At 52.1% G+C, this 19,338-nt stretch overlaps 1 long non-coding RNA gene across 1 annotated transcript; it reads right to left on the bottom strand.

Annotated features, from left to right (window-relative positions):
- Positions 1-11,237: 11,237 nt before the first annotated feature.
- LOC136304687 (uncharacterized) lies at positions 11,238-13,016 on the bottom strand. The gene is made up of 2 exons (XR_010724745.1): positions 12,939-13,016; positions 11,238-11,553 (listed from the first exon to the last, which is right to left on the bottom strand). It is a non-coding gene; the product is annotated as an uncharacterized lncRNA (long non-coding RNA).
- Positions 13,017-19,338: the final 6,322 nt, after the last annotated feature.

Raw genomic sequence — 19,338 nt, 5'->3', positions numbered from 1 at the left:
TGTTTCCAGGGGTAAGTAAAGTCAGCTGCCCAGGTGCCTGATGTCAGTTTGTAGGAGGCCTTTGGCCCTCCAAGGGAAGCTAGTCTTCCAGTTTGTGGCAGCTTGCATCTGGAAGAAATCCTGTTCCGTTCGGGATTGTAGGTGGCCGAGGCCAGGTGCCCGGCAGAGGGAGTTGGGCACAAAGGATGGCCTGTTTCCAGGGGTCAGTAAAGTCAGCTGCCCAGGTGCCTGATGTCAGTTTGTAGGAGGCCTTTGCCCCTCTAAGGGAAGCCAGGCTTCCTGCTTGTGGCAGCTTGCATCTGGAAGAAATCCTGTTCCGTTCGAGGTTGTAGGTGGCCGAGGCGGGGTACCCGGCAGAGTGAGTGGGGCACAATGATGGCCTGTTTCCAGCGGTAAGTAAAGTGAGCTGCCCAGGTGCCTGATGTCAGTTTGTAGGAGGCCTTTGGCCCTCCAAGGGAAGCCAGGTTTCCAGCTTGTGGCAGCTTGCATCTGGAAGAAATCCTGATGCGTTCGATATTGTAGGCGGCCGAAACCGTGTGTCCGGCAGAGGGAGTTGGGCCAAATGATGGCCTGTTTCCAGGGGTAAATAAAGTCAGCTACCCAGGTGCCTGATGTCAGTTTGTAGGAGGCCTTTGGCCCTCCAAGGGAAGCCAGGCTTCCAGCTTGTGGCAGCTTGCATCTGGAAGAAATCCTGTTCCGTTCGGGATTGTAGGTGTCCAAGGCCGGGCGCCCGGCAGAAGGAGTTGGGCACAAAGGATGGCCTGCTTCCAGGGGTAAGTAAAGTCAGCTACCCAGGTGCCTGATGTAAGTTTGTAGGAGGCCTTTGGCCCTCCAAGGGAAGCATGTCTTCCAGTTTCTGGCAGCTTGCATCTGGAAGAAATCCTGATTCTTTCGGTATTGTAGGTGGCTGAACCCTGTTCCCGGCAGAGGGAGTTGGGCACAAACGATGGCCTGTTTCTAGGGGTAAGTAAAGTCAGCTGCCCAGGTGTTTGGTGTCAGTTTTTAGGAGACCTTTGACCCTCCAAGGGAACCTAGTCTTCCAGTTTGTGGAAGCTTGCATCTGGAAGAAATCCTGTTCCGTTCGGGATTGTAGGTGGTTGAGGACAGGTGCCCGGCAGAGGGAGTTGGGCACAAAGGATGGCCTGTTTCCAGGGGTAAGTAAAGTCAGCTGCCCAGGTGCCTGATGTCAGTTTGTAGGAGGCCTTTGGCCCTCCAAGGGAAGTCAGGCTTCCTGCTTGTGGCAGCTTGCATCTGGAAGAAATCCTGTTCCGTTTGGGATCGTAGGTGGCCGAGGCCTGGTGCCCGGCAAAGGGAGTTGGGCACAAAGGATGGCCTGTTTCCAGGGGTAAGTAAAGTCAGCTGCCCAGGTGCCTGATGTCAGTTTGTAGGAGGCCTTTGGCCCTCCAAGGAAAGCTAGTCTTCCAGTTTCTGGCAGCTTGCATCTGGAAGAAATCCTGTTCTGTTCGGGATTGTAGGTGGCCGAGGCCTGGTGCCCGGCAGAGGGAGTTAGGATCAAAGGATGGCCTGTTTCCAGGGGTAAGTAAAGTCAGCTGCCCAGGTGCCTGATGTCAGTTTGTAGGAGGCCTTTGGCCCTCCAAGGGAAGCCAAACTTCCAGCTTGTGGCAGCTTGCATCTGGAAGAAATCCTGTTCCGTTCGGGATTGTAGGTGGCCGAAACCGGGTGCCCGGCAGAGGGAGTTGGGAACAAAGGATGGCCTGCTTCCAGGGGTAAGTAAAGTCAGCTGCCCAGGTGCCTGATGTCAGTTTGTAGGAGGCCTTTGGCCATCCAAGAGAAGCCAAACCTCCAGCTCGTGGCAGTTTGCATCTGGAAGAAATCCTGTTCCGTTCGGGATTGTAGGTGGCCGAGGCCGGGTGCCCGGCAGAGGGAGTTGGGGGGAAAGGATGGCCTGCTTCCAGGGGTAAGTAAAGTCAGCTGCCCAGGTGCCTGATGTCAGTTTGTAGGAGGCCTTTGCACCTCCAAGGGAAGTTAGTTTTCCAGTTTGTGGCAGCTTGCATCTCGAAGAAATCCCGATTCGTTCGGGATTGTAGGTGGGAGAGTCCAGGTGCCAGGCACAGGGAGTTGGGCACAAAGGATGGCCTGTTTCCTGGGACAAGTAAATTCACCTGCCCAGGTGCCTAATGTCAGTTTGTAGGAGAGCTTTGGCCCTCAAAAGGAAGTCAGACATCCAGCTGGTGGCAGCTTGCATCCAGAAAAAATCCAGATTCGAGCAGGAATTTTAGGTGGCAGAAGCACGATGCCAGGCAGAGGGTTTTGGGCATGAATGATGGTCGTTTTAAAAGGGAAACTGAACTCACCTGCCCTGGTGCCTGATGTCAGTCTGAAGGAGGCCTTTGGCCCTCAAAGAGGAGCTAGCTTTCCAGCTTGTGGCAGCTTGCATCTGGAAGAAATCCTGTTCCATTCAGCACTGTAGATGGCAGAGGCCAGGTCGTCGGCAATGGGAGTGTAGTACAAGGTTGGCCTGTTTCCGTGGGTAAGTAAAGTCACCTGCCCAGGTGCCTGATGTCAGTTTGTAGGAGGCGTTTGGCCCTCGAAGGGACGCCAGAATTCCAGCTTGTGGCGGCTTCCATCTGGAAGAAATCCTGTTCCATTCGGGATTATAGGTAGGAGAGGCCACATGCCATGCACAGGGAGTTGGGCACAAAGGATGGCCTGTTTCCAGGGGTAAGTACAGTCACTTGCCCTGTTACCAGGAGTCAGTATGTAGGAGGCCTGTGGCCCTCAAATGGAAGCCAGGCTTCCAGCTTGTGGCAGCTGATATCTGGAAGAAATCCTGATTCGTTCGGGGTAGTTGGTGGCAGAAGCACTATGCCAGGCAGAGAAACTTGGGCACGAATGATGGTCGTTCTCAAAGGGAAGCTGAACTCACGTGCCCAGGTGCCTGATGTCAGTTTGTAGGAGGCCTTTGGCCCTCAAAGGGAAGCCATCCTTCCAGCTTGTAACTGCTTACATCTGAATGAAATCCTGATTCGTTCGGGATTTTAGGTGGGAGAGGCCAGGTGCCATGCACAGGGAGTTCAGCACAAAGGATAGCCTGTTAGCAGGTGTAAGTAAAGTCATCTGCTCAGGTGCCTGATGTCAGTTTGTAGGAGGCCTTTGGCCCTCCAAGGGAAGGCAGAATTCCAGCTTGTGGCAGCTTGCATCTGGAAGAAATCCTGATTCGTTCCGCATAGTAGAGTGCAGAACCACGATGCCAGGCAGAGGGATTTCGGAACGAATGACGATAATTTTAAAAGGGAAACTGAACTCACCTGCCCTGGTGCCTGATGTCAGTCAGAAGGAGGCCTTTGGCCCTAAAAGTGGAGCCAGCTTTCCAGCTTCTGGCAGCTTGCATCTGCAAGAAATCCTGTTCTGTTCAGCATTGTAGATGGCAGAGGCGAGGTCGTCGGCAATGGGAGTGTGGCACAAAGGATGGCCTGTTTCCCTGGGTAAGTAAAGTCACCTGCCCAGGTGCCTGATGTCAGTTTGTAGGAGGCCTTTGGCCCTCCAAGGGAAGGCAGAATTCCAGCTTGTGGCGGCTTGCATCTGGAAGAAATCCTGTTCCTTTCAGGATTGTAGGTAGGAGAGGCCAGGTGCCATGCACAGGTAGTTGGGCACAAAGGATGGCCTGTTTCAAGGGCAAGTAAATTCGCCTGCCCAGGTGCCTGATGTCAGTTTGTAGGAGGCCTTTGGCCCTAAGAGTGGAGCTAGCTTTCCAGCTTGTGGCAGCTGACATCTGGAAGAAATCCTGTTCCGTTCAGGATTGTAGATGGCAGAGGCCAGGTCCTCGGCAATGGGAGTTGGGCACAAAGGATGGCCTGTTTCCAGGCGTAAGTAAAGTCACCTGCCTAGGTGCCTGATGTCATTTTATAGGAGGCCTTTGACCCTCCAAGGGAAGCCAACCTTCCAGCTTGTAGCGGCTTGCATCCGGAAAAATCCTCTTCCGCTCGGGATTGGAGATGAGAGAGGCCTGCTGCCAGACACAGGGAGTTTGGCACAAAGGATGGCCTGTTTCCAGGGGTAAGTACAGTCACTTGCCCTGGTACCAGAGGTCAGTATGTAGGAGGCCTTTAGCTCTCAAAGGGAAGCCAGCCTTCCAGCTTCTGGCAGCTGGCATCTGGAAGAAATCCTGATTCGTTCCGGATAGTAGACTGCAGAAGCACGATGCCAGGCATAGGGATTTAAGCACGAATGACGGTGGTTTTCAAAGGGAAACTGAACGCACCTGCCCAGGTGCCTGATGTCAGTTTGTAGGAGGCCTTTGACCCTAAGAGCAGAGTTAGGTTTCCAGCTTCTGGCAGCTTGCATCTGGAAGAAATCCTGTTCCGTTCGGGTTTGTAGGTGGGAGAGGCCAGGTGCCAGGCACGGGGAGTTGGGCACAAATGATGGCCTGTTTCCAGGGGTAAGTAAAGTCACCTGCCCAGGTGCCTGATGTCAGTTTGTAGGAGGCCTTTGGCCCTCCAAGGGAATCCAGCCTTCCAGCTTGTGCCAGCTTGCATCCGGATAAAATCCTGTTCTGTGCAGGATTGTAGATGGCAGAGGCCAGGTCCTCGGCAATGGGAGTCGGGCACAACGGACGGCCTGTTTCCAGAGGTAAGTAAAGTCACCTGCCCTGGTGCCTGATGTCAGTTTGTAGCATGCCTTTGGCCCTCAAAGGGAAGCCAGGCTTTCAGCTTGTGGCGTCTTGCACCTGGAAAAATCCTGTTCTGTTCGGGATTGTAGGTGGAAGAGGACAGGTGCCGGCACAAGGAGTTTGGCAGCAATGATGGCCTGTTTCCCAGGTAAGTAAAGTCAGCTGCCCAGGTGCCTGATGTCAGTTTGTAGGAGGCCTTTGGCCCTCCATGGGAAGCCAGGCTACAAGCTTGTGGCAGCTGGCATCTGGAAGAAATCCTGATTCGTTCCGGATAGTAGGGGGCAGAAGCACGATTCCAGGCAAAGGGTCTTGGGCACGAATTATGGTCTTTTAAAATGGAAACTGAACTCACCTGCCCAGGTGCCTGATGTTAGTTTGTAGGAGGCCTTTGGCCCTCCAAGGGACGCCAGGCTTAGAGCTTGTGGCCGCTGGCATCTGGAAGAATTCCTGATTTGGTCGGCATTGTAGGTGGCAGAAGCAGGATGCTTTACACCCATTAGGGAGATTTAATAGTGATTTTAGGCTATTTTTGTGGGGTTTTTTTAAACCAATTTTTTCAATTTTATGCCTCTTGGTTGGATTTTAGAGCGCTTTGGATTCTTTTAACCCCATTTGGCTGATTTGAGGCCAAACCATGGAGATTTAGGGTGTATTTTAGTGCCCTTTGAGTAATTTTAGGCCACTTTGTGGGGATTTTAATCCCATTTGGATAATTTGAGGCCAAACCTGATCGGGTTTAGGGTGGATTTCAGACCCCTTTGGAGAGTTTTAGGCGCATTTTGGGTGATTTCAGGACCCTTTTAGGACCGCGCGTCCCCTTGGCCGTGCCCCTTTCCCCTCCCAGTTCCCGCCCTTTCTCTGACCCCGCCTCATTCCGTTCGTTCTCCGCCCTTTCATTGGCCACGCCTCTTTTCCCTTGGGCCCCGCCCATCTGCTGGCGCGTTCCGTCCCGCGCATGCGCAGATGACCCGGAAGTGGCTCCCCCGGTCGCTGCCATCTTTGTTCCCTGTCCCCCGCGCCGGCTCTGGCGTGTCCGAGACCTACGGTGGGGCAATGGGGGATCTCTAGGGGATCTCTAGGGGATCTCTAGAGGTCTGGGGGGACCTGGGGGTGTCTTTAGGGGTTTTAGTGGGTGGTCTGTAAGGGGTTTAAGGGGGTCCATAGGGGATTTAGGGCGGTCTGGGCGTCCCTAAAGGGAGTTTGGGCAGGCTATGGGGCTCCATAGGGGTCTGAGGGATCTACAGAGGGTCCGTAGAGGTCCGTAAAGGGGCTCGGGGCGTCCCTAAGTCCGGGGGTCTGGGGGTCTCTTTTGGGGATTATTGGGGGTCTGGGTGGCCTTTCTGGGGGTTGGGGGGGTCTATAGGGGATCTGGGGGAGCCTGTAGTGGCTCCGGGGAGGTGTGGGGGTGTCCGTGGGTCCCTGTGTGGGGTTTTGGGGCGGTCTGAGGGTCCCCAAAAGGGGTCTGAGGGGGCTCTAGTGGATATATAGGGGATCTCGAGAGGGTTCAGGGTGGCCTGGGGGTCTCTCTAGGGGATCTGGGGGTCTCCCTAGGGGATTTTGGGAGGGCCTGGGGGTCCCTAGAAGGGGTGTGAGGGTACATTTAGGGGATCTCAGGGTCTCTGCAGGGGATTTGGGGAGGGCTTGGGGCTTCCTAAAAGGGGCTGGGGGGGGGGGAGGGTCCTATAGGGGATTTGGAAGGGGGCTGGGGGTCTCTATAGGGGATTTAGGGGGGGTCTGGGGGGTCTATAGGGGTGCCGTGGCAGAGGAATTCCCTCGGTCGCTGCTGTACATTGTCCCTTCTGAGGCTCAGACACTGTCAGGACACATTCCCTGGTTGTAGGATTCGTGCCCGACCAAGCACTATGCTTATGTCTCCAGCGTTACTTTGCAACAAAAACAGGGGAAGGCAAACTCTGTGTACGGCCCATGGTATTTTCGAGGGTCTAAAACTCACTAAGTCATCGATCTGAGAGGTGAGATCCATTTGGAATTAATGGCACGGAGAAGTAGTGCAACACGGAAAAGGGAAGCATAGAAATAAATAGAGGAAAACCTCTTGGTTTATTTCTTGCGTTTTCATTTCACTTATGGAAAGCTGTTGCAGTTTCCCAGCAGCCTTCATCACAGTCCCAGCTGCTCTTTTCAAGAACCTTTGGTGGAGAACGAGGTCGAGCTTCTGGCACAAGATGTGCCACCAACTGCAGCTTCTCCTGGATTTCCATACTGAGTGCAGCACGACTTTTGCAGCAAAGCAGGACAAATGTTTGGAAAACTTTACAATTTCTCCTTTCTTTTTTCCTTGTGGGCTGGGGAGTTGTGCCATTGGTAAGGTTTTCCGTGTTACTGTTTTAATCCAAGAAAACAGGAGGTGGCACCAGCACTTGTTGGGGAATGCAACCCTGACTGAATCCAGAGACAGAATCTCCCTGACACTGTGTGAGCTCCCCGGGCTGGGCTCAGGTTCCTGCTGGGACTCTGCAGAGAGCTCCAGCTGGGATCAGCAGCAGCTGGAAATACCTCTGGGCATCTCCCTTTTCTGCTGCTCGGAGGAAGCAGTGAAGTGAGTCAAGAAGTTCTGGTTTTTCTTTCTCCGGGTGCATTTTTTCATTGTGTTTGACACCCCAGCGGCAATTTTTGTGATGGCCTCTCTAAGTTGATTCTATTTCAGCAGCACCAGCAGCAGGGCTGTGTTGGAGCGCTGCAAATGTGGCCTGTGTGGCTTTAATTCCCCTCGACTTAGTGCCCGGGGACTTGGGAGCATTTCAATCTCTTATTTGCACGGTGCCTGCAACAGAAAGACTGAGTTCACTGTCACAAAAGCACAGCGGGTAGCAAGGATGGAAAAAGGCAATTGCAGTTGTCCTGATAAAATCCAGTCGGCAGCCAGAGGGGTGCAGCAGCAGCCGCGATCTCCAATTACCAAGGCAAAGGCAGCAGCAGCCTCCTGCCGTCACCTCAGGCTGAGTGAAACAGTGCTGAAAACAGCGCTGGAAGCCGACCCTTCCTTTCTCTGGAGGCTGGGTCGGGGCAGCACAGGCGGGCCCTGAGCAGTCTGGGCTGTTGGCGGGTGTCCTCGGTTGAAGTATATTCTATCACCATCTTCATGAACTGTTGAAACCAGGTGAGGCAGTGCTCCCTGCCTCCTCCACTCTGGCTTATCTTCTGTTAATGGGCCCATCAACACCTTTGCTACACAGCTCACAGATAACCCCCTCCTGGACTACCTCCTGTTAATGGGCCCATCAGGCCTTATCACATGACTCACCATCCCATTGTGAGATGCTCCGCCCAGAGGGAGAAACCAAGCATTCCAGCCTGGATATAAGCTGAGACTCTGAACACCAGAGGGACGCTTACCCACTGGATTCCCAGAGGACCCGAGCTACCAGACCTTTCTACAGGATCACTGCTTCAGGAAGACCACCTCATCTGGACTGCTTTCATCACTCCGCTCAGGTTGTATTCTGACTCTGTCAGTGTTCTTTTGTATTATTGCATCTATTTTATTTTACTTTCTTTCTTTTTTTCCTATTAAATTGTATCTCTGACTTGGAGCCTCTCATTTGTTTTGCCTTCAAACTACTACAGCGGGTGAGCGTTGCTCCAGTCCGCAATTGAGCCGGACAAAGGCCTTGGAAGGCGAGGCAGGAGCAGGTGGGAAGGGGCTGGCGCTGCTGCTGCTCCTGCCCGGGAGCCCCGGCGGGGCCGGGCCGGCGCCCGCTGCGCTGCGGCTCCTGCTGCTGCCAGAGCCGGGCAGGCCTCGGGGACAGGGAATGGACACGGGGGGACAGCAAAGGCCGGCGGGGCTGCAGGGATGCTGGTGCTCGGGCCAGCGCCAGCACGGAGCTTTGGCTGCAATTAACCCAGAGGGAACCGCTGGGCAAAGGCTCCATTTCAGCCTTTCTTTCCTCATGGCTGCGAAACGACCGAAATAAAAGGAGAACCAGCAGGGCCCGGCCCCTTCTCCTTCGGGAGGAGCTCCACGCCTGGGGCCAGGAGGGGCCCTGAGGGGCCGGGAGGGGCAATGAAGGGCCATGAAGGGCTGTCAGGGGCCAGGAGAGGTTCTGTGTAGCCAGGAGGGGTTTTGAGGGGCCGTGAGGAGCCTCAGCCCCGGCACAGCGGGGTCCCACCGTGTCCCCAGGGCAGGGCAGCCGTGAGGGGCCGCGAGTGCAGACGTGGCAGCAGAGCGGGCTTGGGGCACCTCCGGAAGGGGATGAGAGCCTTCCCCAGCTCCAAACCACACCAAACCCACCACTAACAGGATTTCCCATCTTTAGAATCCACTGGCAACTTGGAGTCGACTGAACAGTTTAATCCCAGTGGAAAATGCAAGGGAATTTTCCTAATGAGTTACATCCAGCCTTGGTTAATCATGTCTAAGATTTAAAAATCTGACCAGTGAAAAGTAATACTAATAAATAATAAGAACAATAGCAAGAAATAAACTCCCAAATCCCAACACTCAGCACCACACCAAAATGACAAACCTCATTTTTCTTTACTAGCACAAGGTTCATGAAAACAAATCCTGATAACTTTCTCCACCTCACATCTTCCCCACCAGACAAAGGAGGCCATTTGCAGCGTTTAATACAAGTCACAATTGAGGGCTGGAGGAAAGAACGACGAGACACTACCAATTTACATGTCAAACCCAGCGGTCCAGCTTCAAAGTGGAGAGAATAAAATGGAATGGGGGCAGGGGCTGGTCAGATGTTCCTCTAAAGGATGGCAAAATCACCTCCAAGTGAACAGGAGGGGAAAATCAATCCCTATAAACCACCCAGGGTGTTCAGGGACTCAGCTGTGAGGAGCTGGACATGGACAGAGGCATCTGGAACAGTTCTTTCCTCAGGCTGAGCTCTCCAGCCTGGCCCTGAAGTCAATCAAGTGCTTTCCCAGAGCATTCCATGGTTGCCAACCACCCTTCAAGATGTGGCTCACAGGAGCAGAGAACCTTTCTCAAGGTTCTGAGCAGAAAAAGTGGCAAGAGATGCCCAATTCAGAGCTCTGTTTAAAAACCTGGAAAATAAAAATTAGTTGAACTCTGAAGCCCAGTGGTGGCTCCCAGAATCTCAGAGCCAAGGGAAAACGGGAAAGGCTTTTTACAAGAACCAACGCTGAAGAGCTCCCAGATGAATGTGTGACATTTTGAGAGGCTTCCAATTTTCCACAGTTTTCCTTGAATTGTTGAAATTGATTTTGCCTTTGCCTCCTCTTGCACTAAAGGAGCCTCATTTCAGCAGCCAGGAAGGCAAAGCTCATTCCTGGCCCTGGCTGCTGCTGTCCATGCAGCATTTCCATCCCTCCCGTGGCCTCTTCCCTCAGGATCCCCAGCAGCAGCAGCTGCCGGAGCAGCACATGGAAGCTGCAGATGGAAGTGCTGCCCACCCCAGCCTGAAGCTGCACAAGGATCCTGCTGCCAGGAACCCCCAATATTCCCTCCCAGGGGCCCTGCAAACAGTCACCAATTTTCAGAAGAGCAGTGTGGACAGCAGCTGCACCTGGCCGTTATCCTCTATGAAAGGAAGAAAAAAAGACCTCAGCATCGGCTGCTCGGGGCTCAGCTGGGCGTGAGCCTGCAAACCCACAGGGCACCAAGTGTTTGGTGGGCACACAGTGGCCGTGGCTGGGGGCACAGAGCCTTGCATGGTCAGAGAGTGGCAGGAGCACCGCAACCAGCAGCAGGGCGACAGGGCTGGGTCTCAGCATGTCCTTGTCCAAAACGGCAAAGCTGAGCATCACGGCCGTCATCCTGACTGACTGTTCATCTGTGTCCCGCAGGAGCTCCACAAAATGTTCAGTCAGGGGCCACACTTTTTTGGCCTGTGAGGAACACAAGTCGTGAAACGCCGCCCTGGTGCCAACAGGGCCCAGAGGCCAAAGGCCTGTCCCGAGGTACTCGGGCAGCCGAACCAGGAGGCAGGAGAGCTGGGAGCAGCTGCCTGAGCTCTCGAAGCCCAGCCAAGCCCAAGCGACTGCATTCCCCAGCTCAGCTCCAGCCACTGCCCCTTTGTCACCATTGAGGGAGGGATCCTCAGTGAGCTCGAGAAGGGCCCTGAGCGCAAGGTTCCACCTTTCCCTGCACTCACTCCGCAGGTGCTTTGGGGGAGCGCCAGAGCAGCCGGCTGGCAGGAACATGGCAGCTCCCCAGGGGCTGCTTGTGGCCTCTGACACCCAATTCCTCAGGGCTTCCCACCAGCCCAGCCCCTCAGAGTCTCCCCCAGCCCGGCCAGCCTGCCCGGCAGCAGAGGCGCAGCCCCACAGCAGCTCCAGAGGAGCCCAACCAAGAGGCACCGCGGAGCCCTCAGCAATCCGGCCAGCAGCACACGGGCAGGAGGACACAGACGGCGGTTCCTGGCTGGCACAGGGCTTGTGGCCATCTCCAGGCTCCGGCCTCGCAGGGATGCCCACAGCTCCGGCCCCCGCCCACGCGCTCTCTCGGCAGTGCAAAGGCTTCCGCAGGACCACCGAGGGCTGAGGGGCTTCTGGCCATTTTCCCTGCAAGGCTGCACGCCTGGGCAGCTTGCTGAGCACAAAGCACCCTTTTCCCCCTCTTCCCCTGTGCACCCAGGGCAGCAAAAGAAAAATCCTGGGAGTCCGTGTATTGTAACACATATCCTATATTTATATACTGAAGAAAAAAAAGAAGAAAAGAAGAATCCTGTAGAAGAAGAAAATCCCCGCTGGCTCAGTTGGCCCCAGCAGGCAGAGTGTCCCAGATCAGCTCTCCGTAGAGCTCCAGCAGCGCAGCCAGCCCAGGCCCGACAGTCGAGGCCGTGTCTTCCGTGCCCTGCGCAGCTGATCTCGCAGCTTCCGCGGGATGGAGTACGGAGCTCTCTGGACTGCCCGGAGGACCAAGGCTGTTTCAATGGCCAGGTTTCTGATGGCAGGGCTGCTGTCATCTGCCGTGTCTTCAAGGGCTGCAAGACAGAGGAACACGGGGCCATAGCCCTGATCAGCAGGGACCCGAGGAGAGCCCCCTGCCAGGGCCAGCCCAGCCCGCTCTTGCCATGGCCACGAGGGAGCAGGGACCAAGGGGATTGAAACATTAATTTTGAAGAATTACAGACTTTAACTGGATATTGCTGAAGTAAGACAGATAGACTTCCCTTTTGATAAGCAGAAGCCGGATTCAAGGAACTGATAAATCATGGGGCCTGTCAACTTATGTTTGTGTATTCTGACTAATCAATAGGCTTCAAGAAGCACAGTAAATTCATAAATGAAATACTCCTGGGAAAACGGGATTCAGTCGTCACGCAACACTAAAAGGTTAAAAAGTCAAAGCGAAGAAGACTCACTTACTTCATCATTTTGAGACCCCGCCCCATAAAAAAGACCACCGACCCATTTCAAAGAACAAACCACGCATGCTTAATAGCTTTTGGCTAATTACCATAGGGAGCGGGGAATGGGAGGTACTAAAGTCATGAATATACATTTGTGTTTTGGGTATTCAATCCTTCTGTACATAAAAAGACCCTGTGATCTTCTGTAAGCGCGCGTGTGTTCGGGAGCTATCCCGCACGCTGCCCGGCGTCGTAATTAAACATACACTTTCTAACTCTAAACTGCTGGAGAGTCTTTTGTCCGTCATTGTTGGATATCGGCATTAGGGCGCTATTCCTATTTTTTTAATAATTCAATAGAACACCCCAAATTGCCCAATTTGGACCCCAAATTTCCAAGAATTAGCTGTATAGAGCCAAAAATTCACAAAAATTTCCTTTATGGGCCCCAAAACTCCACTATAGAGATGCCAAGACTCCCCCAGACCCCCTTACATCCCAAGTAGAGAACCCTAGATCCCCTATAGGGTCCCCCAGGCACCCAAGGACCCTCTATCGAGCCCCTACATATCCCCTCAGACCCCCCTGGGGACCTCCAGACCCCCCCAGACCCCCCAAATCCCCCACAGGGACCCACAGACACCCCCAGACCTCTCCGGACCCGCTACAGGCTCCCGCTGACCCCTAGAGATCCCCTACAGACCCCCCAACCCACCAAAACGCCACAGAAACCCCCCAAATCCCCCACAGACACCCAGACCCCATTTAGGGACGCCCCGACCCCCTTTACGGACCCCGCTGGACCCTCTACAGAGCCCCCAGACCCCGACAGAGCCCCGAGACCCGCCCAGCCCCCTTTAGGGATCCCCAGACCGCCCTAAAGCCCCTACAGACCGCCCCAAATCACCTGCAGATCCCCCACCAAATCCTCTAAGGAGACTTCCAGGTCCTCTCAGACCCCTATAGATCCCCTATGGATCCCCTATAGATCCCCTATAGATCCCCCATGCCCCCACCGCAGGTCTCGGACACGCCGGAGCCGGCTCGGGGGACCGGGAACAACGATGGCGGCGCCCGGGAGAGCCACCTCTGGGTCGTCTGCGCATGCGCCGGACGGAACGCGCCAGCAGATGGGCGAGGCCCACGGGAAAAAGAGGCGTGGCCAATGAAAGGGCGGGGAACGAATGGAACGAGGCGGGGTCAGAGAAAGGGCGGGAACTGGGAGGGGAAAGGGGCGGGGTCCAGGAAACGGCGGGAATTTTGAGGGGGAATGGGCGGGGTCAAGGGAACGCGCGGTCCTAAAAGGGCCCGGTTTGGCTTAAAATCACCCAAAAGACCCTAAAATCTCCGGCACCGAGACCGAGACCGAGACCGGAACCGAGACCGGCACCGCTCCGGGACCCGCACTGTGGGACCGACACCGAAACCGGCACCAGAACTGGTACCGGAACCAAGACTGACACCGACACTGGGACCGGCGCCGGGAGCGCTTCGGAACCAGCACCGGCACCAGGACTGCTCCAGGACTGCGGCCAGAACCCAGACCGGGAGCGCTCCGGGATGGAGACCGAGACCGGCACCGGAACCAGCACCGAGACTGGCACCGCTCCGGGACCAGGACTGCGATTGGCACTGGGAGCACTCCGGGACCAAAAACGGCACCTGCACTGCTCCGACACCGAGACTGAGACCAGGACTGAAACTGGAACCGGCACTGGCACCGAGACTGGCACCGCTCCGGGATCGAGATCGGCACCGCGACCGGAATCAGCACCGGGAGCGCTCCGGGACCGAGACTGAGACCGAGGCCGAAACAGGGACCGGGATCGGACCCGGAATCGCTCCGGGATCGGCTCCAGGATCGCTCCGGGACCGCCGCGTTCGCTGCGGGGAGTTTTGGCCGCGCCGCCGGGCGGGACTGGGAGGGACGGGGAGGTTGCCCTGGGCCGGGCGGGACCGCCTCGGTTCGCATCGTTCCGAGGCCGCCACCCCGGTCCAGATGATCCCAGTTTCTATGGTTCTGATCCAGATGGTCCAGCCTGTGAAATCCCAGTCCATGTGATCCCAGTCCATGTGATCAAGAACTCTCCAAGTTTGATTTACTATCAAACCACATCCCACCCACCCAGCCCCACACAATCCCGATCCCAACATCCGCCCACAAAAATATCCCCAAACCAACTGTACCATTTAGAGTTGTAACCTGTTCATTCTTATCCCATCCCCACTCACGTGGACCACCATGATACCCTGAGGTTGCCAGGTTCAGGTGACGACTTCTGGGATGTGATTCTTGAGTACTGGGATATCTAACAGTGTCTTCAGACCACGGCCACTCAGCTGGCTCCTGGCCATGGGAGTGTGGCAGGATACAGAGAAGTATTAATAATGTTAACATGGTTATTTTGTTTTCATGTCACTTGAAGTGTCCCCTCGGAGTTCTCCTGCAATAGCAAAACACAGAAAAATCTGCCACCTAAGGGCAGAACATTAAAATGATGGAATTATCCAGCGGGTATTTATCCGATGTTCTTTTCCTAAGGCATCAGATGCTATCCACGCAACTTTATTCAGAGAAGTTTTCAACACAAGTGGTACTTCTCCCACCGTAGGGAGGTCTACCAAAACAGGGTGTCCCGGGTCATGAACTGGATTTTCGGGATCATTTGGTCCTCTTTGTGAGGAGATTAAGCTCAGAGGATTTGGGCAAAAAGCAGTAATTTTGGCGCACCCATTTACCCCCCATCTTTCATTTTCACTTTGCACAGCTTTATGCAACCGGCCATCCCAGCCTCCCTCTTGTGGTTTCAGAAGTCGTCTTAAAAGACCATTAGTCCTTTCTACAATTCCGTTAGCTTGAGGGTAATAGGGAGTGTGAAAAGTCCATTTTATCCCTTCACCTTTTGCCCATTCCTGTACTACTTTAGCAGTAAAGTGTGACCCATTATCAGATTGAATTTCCTGTGGTTTTGGGAAAGTCCCGAACCATATCTGCAATGCTTTAACAGTGTTTTCCCCTGTAGCCCTTTTAAATGCCTCGGCCTGAACTAATCCAGATGTAATCTCAACCCCCACTAACACAAAATGTTTACCTCCTGATTGCTTAAAGGGACCCATGTAATCTACCTGCCATGCATCCCATAAGCCTTTACCTGTCCTCAAGTGTAGTGGGTCATCCTCCAAAGGATGTCTTTCTAGCCGTTTGCGACGCTGCTCACGGGCTGAAATGCAGGTGTTACACATTTCTCTGGTAACGGGCCAAGCCCGGGCATGAGCTTCCTTGTATAAATCTTTTGTACCTGTGTGTTGTCGTTTTACATGCAGCCATTCTAATAAGTGCTCCCAATCTTCAGTAATTTCATCCTTTTTCAGAGGACTTAATTTTGCTAATTCATCAGCTCTGTTATTCCATTCTCCTGCTGGATTATCATCTGTCTGGTGAGAGGCTACCCACCCTACAGCAAAATTCCCTTGACTTGCAATTTGTAAAATTTCTTGCCACTTTTCTTTCTGCCACACTGGAATTCTGTTAACATCCCAATCATTCTGTTGCCAGAAAGACAGCCATTCAGTGCAGCCCTTATATACAGCATAGGAGTCAGTGTAAATACAGACAAGAGAGGTGTTTTGTGCCTCCCTCTGGAAAACACTCCAAACAGCTCTAAGTTCCCCAATTTGGGCACTGCCTTCCCCTTCTGTAATGATCCGCTCTCCAGAAGAAGTGTGCAAAGCTACAGCTCTGTATTTCCACACTTTTCCTTCACGCTTAGCTGAGGCATCAGTAAACCATGAATGTGCTGTTTGCTCAGGGGAGAAGGGAGGGGCTATTTTAAGAACTGAGGCAGGTTTGTCTTGGCTGCTGTTCAGATTCTCTGTGTCTTGTATTGGTAAATTTTTCACAGCGCCTTCAGTAATTGAAAAGATGTTATTAGAATGCTCTATTTGTGCATACCATTTCCTTACTGAGGCTCGTTGTGCTACCCCTTCAGGAGGTGGAGTCCCTGTGATCACTATTTTAATGACTCTAAAGGGACCTCTCAACACAATTGGTTGTTTTCTTGTGATCTTTTCTACTTCTATGAGAGCTTGGGTAACAACAAATAAGCCTTTCTCCCAAGTTGTAAATCTTTTTTCAGCATCTTTCAAGCCACGGGAGTAGAAGCTAACAGGTCTGATTGGGCCTTCAGGACCCCTTTGCCATATATGTACTGACAATCCTGAGGTAGCAAATCCCCATTCTACCTGAAAAGGATCTGCTGGGTGGATAGGGCCTAGGGCCTGATGAGCTGTGGCTTCAAAAATCAACAATTGTAATGCTTCTTCCTGAGAAGGGCTCCAGTCCCATTTTACTCCCTTTCTCAACAAATCATCAAGAGGTCTGGCAATAATTGAAAAATCTGGAATGTGTTTTCTCCAAAATACCAATAGTCCTAGAGCTTGTTGGAGTTCTTTTCTAGATTCAGGCATCTTGATTTGATCTAAAGAAGTTAGGGTGTCTGGTGGGATGCATGTCATACCTCCTTTCCACCAGATGCCTCAAAATTTCACTTCTTGAGAAGGTTTTTGTATTTTTTCTGAGGGGGTCTGCAAACCAAGGCTTTCTAAGTGGGAAATTATTTTCTGTTGAACATCCTCCACTACTTCTCTTTCTTCCCCTCCCACTAAAATATCATCTATGGATTGGTAAACAGCTACAGTGTCAGGTTTAGATAGTTCTTCTAATTCTTGGGCTAAAGCATGGTGGGCTAAAGTGGGCGAGTGTCGGTACCCTTGGGGTAGACGTGTGAAGGTATATTGCTGTCCCTCCCATGTAAAGGCAAAACGGTCCATATCTTCTTGTTGTATGGGTATCATGAAAAACATGTCTTTAACATCTATTGTTGCCGTAATAGAGTGAGCTTTCTCCTGAATTGATATTATTAATTCAGCTGTATTTGGGACCGCTGCTGTAAGAGGGTCTGTGTTGGCATTAAGCCGTCTGTAATCAACTGTCAGTCTCCACTTTCCATTGGGTTTTTTAACTGGCCAGATTGGTGAGTTAAAAGGGCTGTGAGTGTTAACAATTACTCCTTGATCTTTCAATTCCTGAATGACTGGCTTGATGCCATCTTTAGCACCAGAGGGTAAAGGATATTGTTTCACAGAAGGGATTTTGCTGAACGGTAGGGAAGGAGCTGTTTGTAGCAGCCTGATGTTAAGGCTGGGAGCTCCGAAAGACCAGAGAAAGCCTTCTGAGTCTTCCCATTGTCTCCCAGCAAGTATATCCATCCCTAACAAACTGTCAGGAATGTTTCCGATGACCATTTGGACAGCTATTGGGTTGTCTTCTCCGGGCAGTGTGAGTTTTACTAGAGCGATACTCATAGACTCTGTAGTTCCTAGGGCATTTAAAACACAACATGGTTTTTTGCTGGGAACAAGCCCACACTTTTGGGCGTGTGTGATTTTCAATGCACTGATTTGGGCCCCTGTGTCCACAACAAAAGTTATTAATATTTGTTTGGGGCCAACTATTGCTGTAATCAATATGTCCCCTGTTCTCGGGTCCTTTGTGAGCTTCCTCAAAAACATCCAGTCTCCGTTTCTTCGCTCACTATCGAGAAACGGAGTTTCTAGTTTAAAGGAGGTTGGTGTGTTTCACTTCCCTGAAGCGGGGAGAGAGCATGCTGTGTCTCATTGCTTAAAACCTGTGTTGGGGAATGTTGTGGCTGGTTGCCCAAGGCTTGTGGAAGAGGAGGTGCACTGGGTTGTTGGTTGGATGATTCCCACACAATAGGTTTGGGACAGGGCCAATTGGAAATTATTTTAGCCAATTTATCATACGGCAATTTATCCATTACTTCTCGTGGAACTCCCCTTTTCAGCCCTAGCAACCACAGCTGCTGCCGTCTGGAAATTTGTTTTCCCTTTTCTGGTTTTTCATTAGGAGAAGCAATGTGCCTGACTCCTCTGGGTTTTCTGGTTTGTCCTCTGAGTACTTCACTGGTCCATATTTTCTACTGTAATTTACTAACTCCTCTGCTACCTCACTCCATGTCCAAAGTTTATAACTGCTGTTAGATTGTGTGCTAGGAGTTGTAAAAGGTGAGGAGTCAGTGGAGTCAGTGGAACCAGTTTGATCTCTTGTGTGTCCGAGAAATCTTTCAAGTCTATCTACCGAGGAGATAGATGCTATTGTTTTTTGAAGAAAAATTGCTGTTGGTTTAAGAGACTCTGGCAAACCTCGAATGAAGGGGGTCATAATCTCAGGTTTGACAGGCTGTTGCATTGGCGACTCATAGCCAGAGATTAATTTTCTTTCCTGTATCATTTGCAAGCATGCAGCTTTGTGTATGTTTTCTAGGAGTTGGTCTGAGGTGCCGACTCTTGCCAGAGGGTCGCCCGTCTCTAGGGGGTTTAACCCCCCTGCCCAGTGAGCTGCACACTGTGTCAGGGAGCATGGAGCATGTGTGTTTCCTGTTGTTAAGAAAACTCCATGTCCCCAGTAGCCACTTGCTTCCTGTTCACTTAATTTAATTTGGTCGCCCCCTGTGAGGGAAACTCTGAAAACATACTCCATCTCCGATTCACTAGAGAGGCGGGAGTATTCTTTCTTTAATTTAGCTAATTCAGTGGCTGTGTATGGTATTTCTTTGGTGGTTATGTGGGGATCATGATCCTCTTCATTTATATAATTATATTCGGTTTTAATGAGAGGTCTCAAGTTGGAATAACAGTGCTCCCCACAATTTTGCATGTGTACTAATTCTTTCTGAGGGTATATTTGTTTCATTTTGTATGTCTCCTTTCCTTCTATTTCTGTGGGTAAATCTGCAGATTTTAAATTTTTGCTTCGCTCTTCTGCAAGAGAAATCTGCAGCAAATAATTCTGATTTCTTTCCTGTTCTAATTGTTTTTGCAAAGCTTCTACCAAATTCTGCAGGGATTCTATGACTGCTTTTTCTTCACTTACCTGTTCAAAACGGGTTTCTATGGCTGCCGAAAGACAGGCCCCCAAAACTGAGCAAAGAATGGTTTTATTTCTGCCCAGTTTGTATCTAGCATCATGTTGCAAAGAATATATTCTATCTTCAATCTTTTCAAAGTTGAACCAATTATTCTGTGCCCACCTTTCTCCGTCTGGAGAAGGTCTAGCACCATGTTTGGCTAGCAAAGCATAAAATGCATTCTTATCTTTTTCACTCATTTTGTGCAGGGACCAAAACCACTCTCAGGGAGGTACGCTTCAAGTTACACCAAAGGCACAGCTAAAACTGTGTTTCCCTTTGCTTCCCTGGAATGGGCGAGGAGACCAAAACTGCCTGGGAGGTTCACCTTAGTTCCAAAGAGTTGTCTCCTCAACTACACCAAGCAGCCCAAAACACACAAAAACTAACTACAGTCCCATCTTTTGCACAATGAGATCCTTTTGTGAAA

The sequence above is a fragment of the Chamaea fasciata genome, unplaced genomic scaffold (assembly GCF_029207755.1).
Source record: "Chamaea fasciata isolate MVZ Bird 193981 ecotype frontalis unplaced genomic scaffold, bChaFas1.0.hap1 SCAF_144, whole genome shotgun sequence".
NCBI classification, from domain to species: domain Eukaryota; kingdom Metazoa; phylum Chordata; class Aves; order Passeriformes; family Sylviidae; genus Chamaea; species Chamaea fasciata.
The sequence above is the reverse complement of the archived record's forward strand: the minus strand, read 5'-3'. Positions and strand labels throughout refer to the sequence as shown.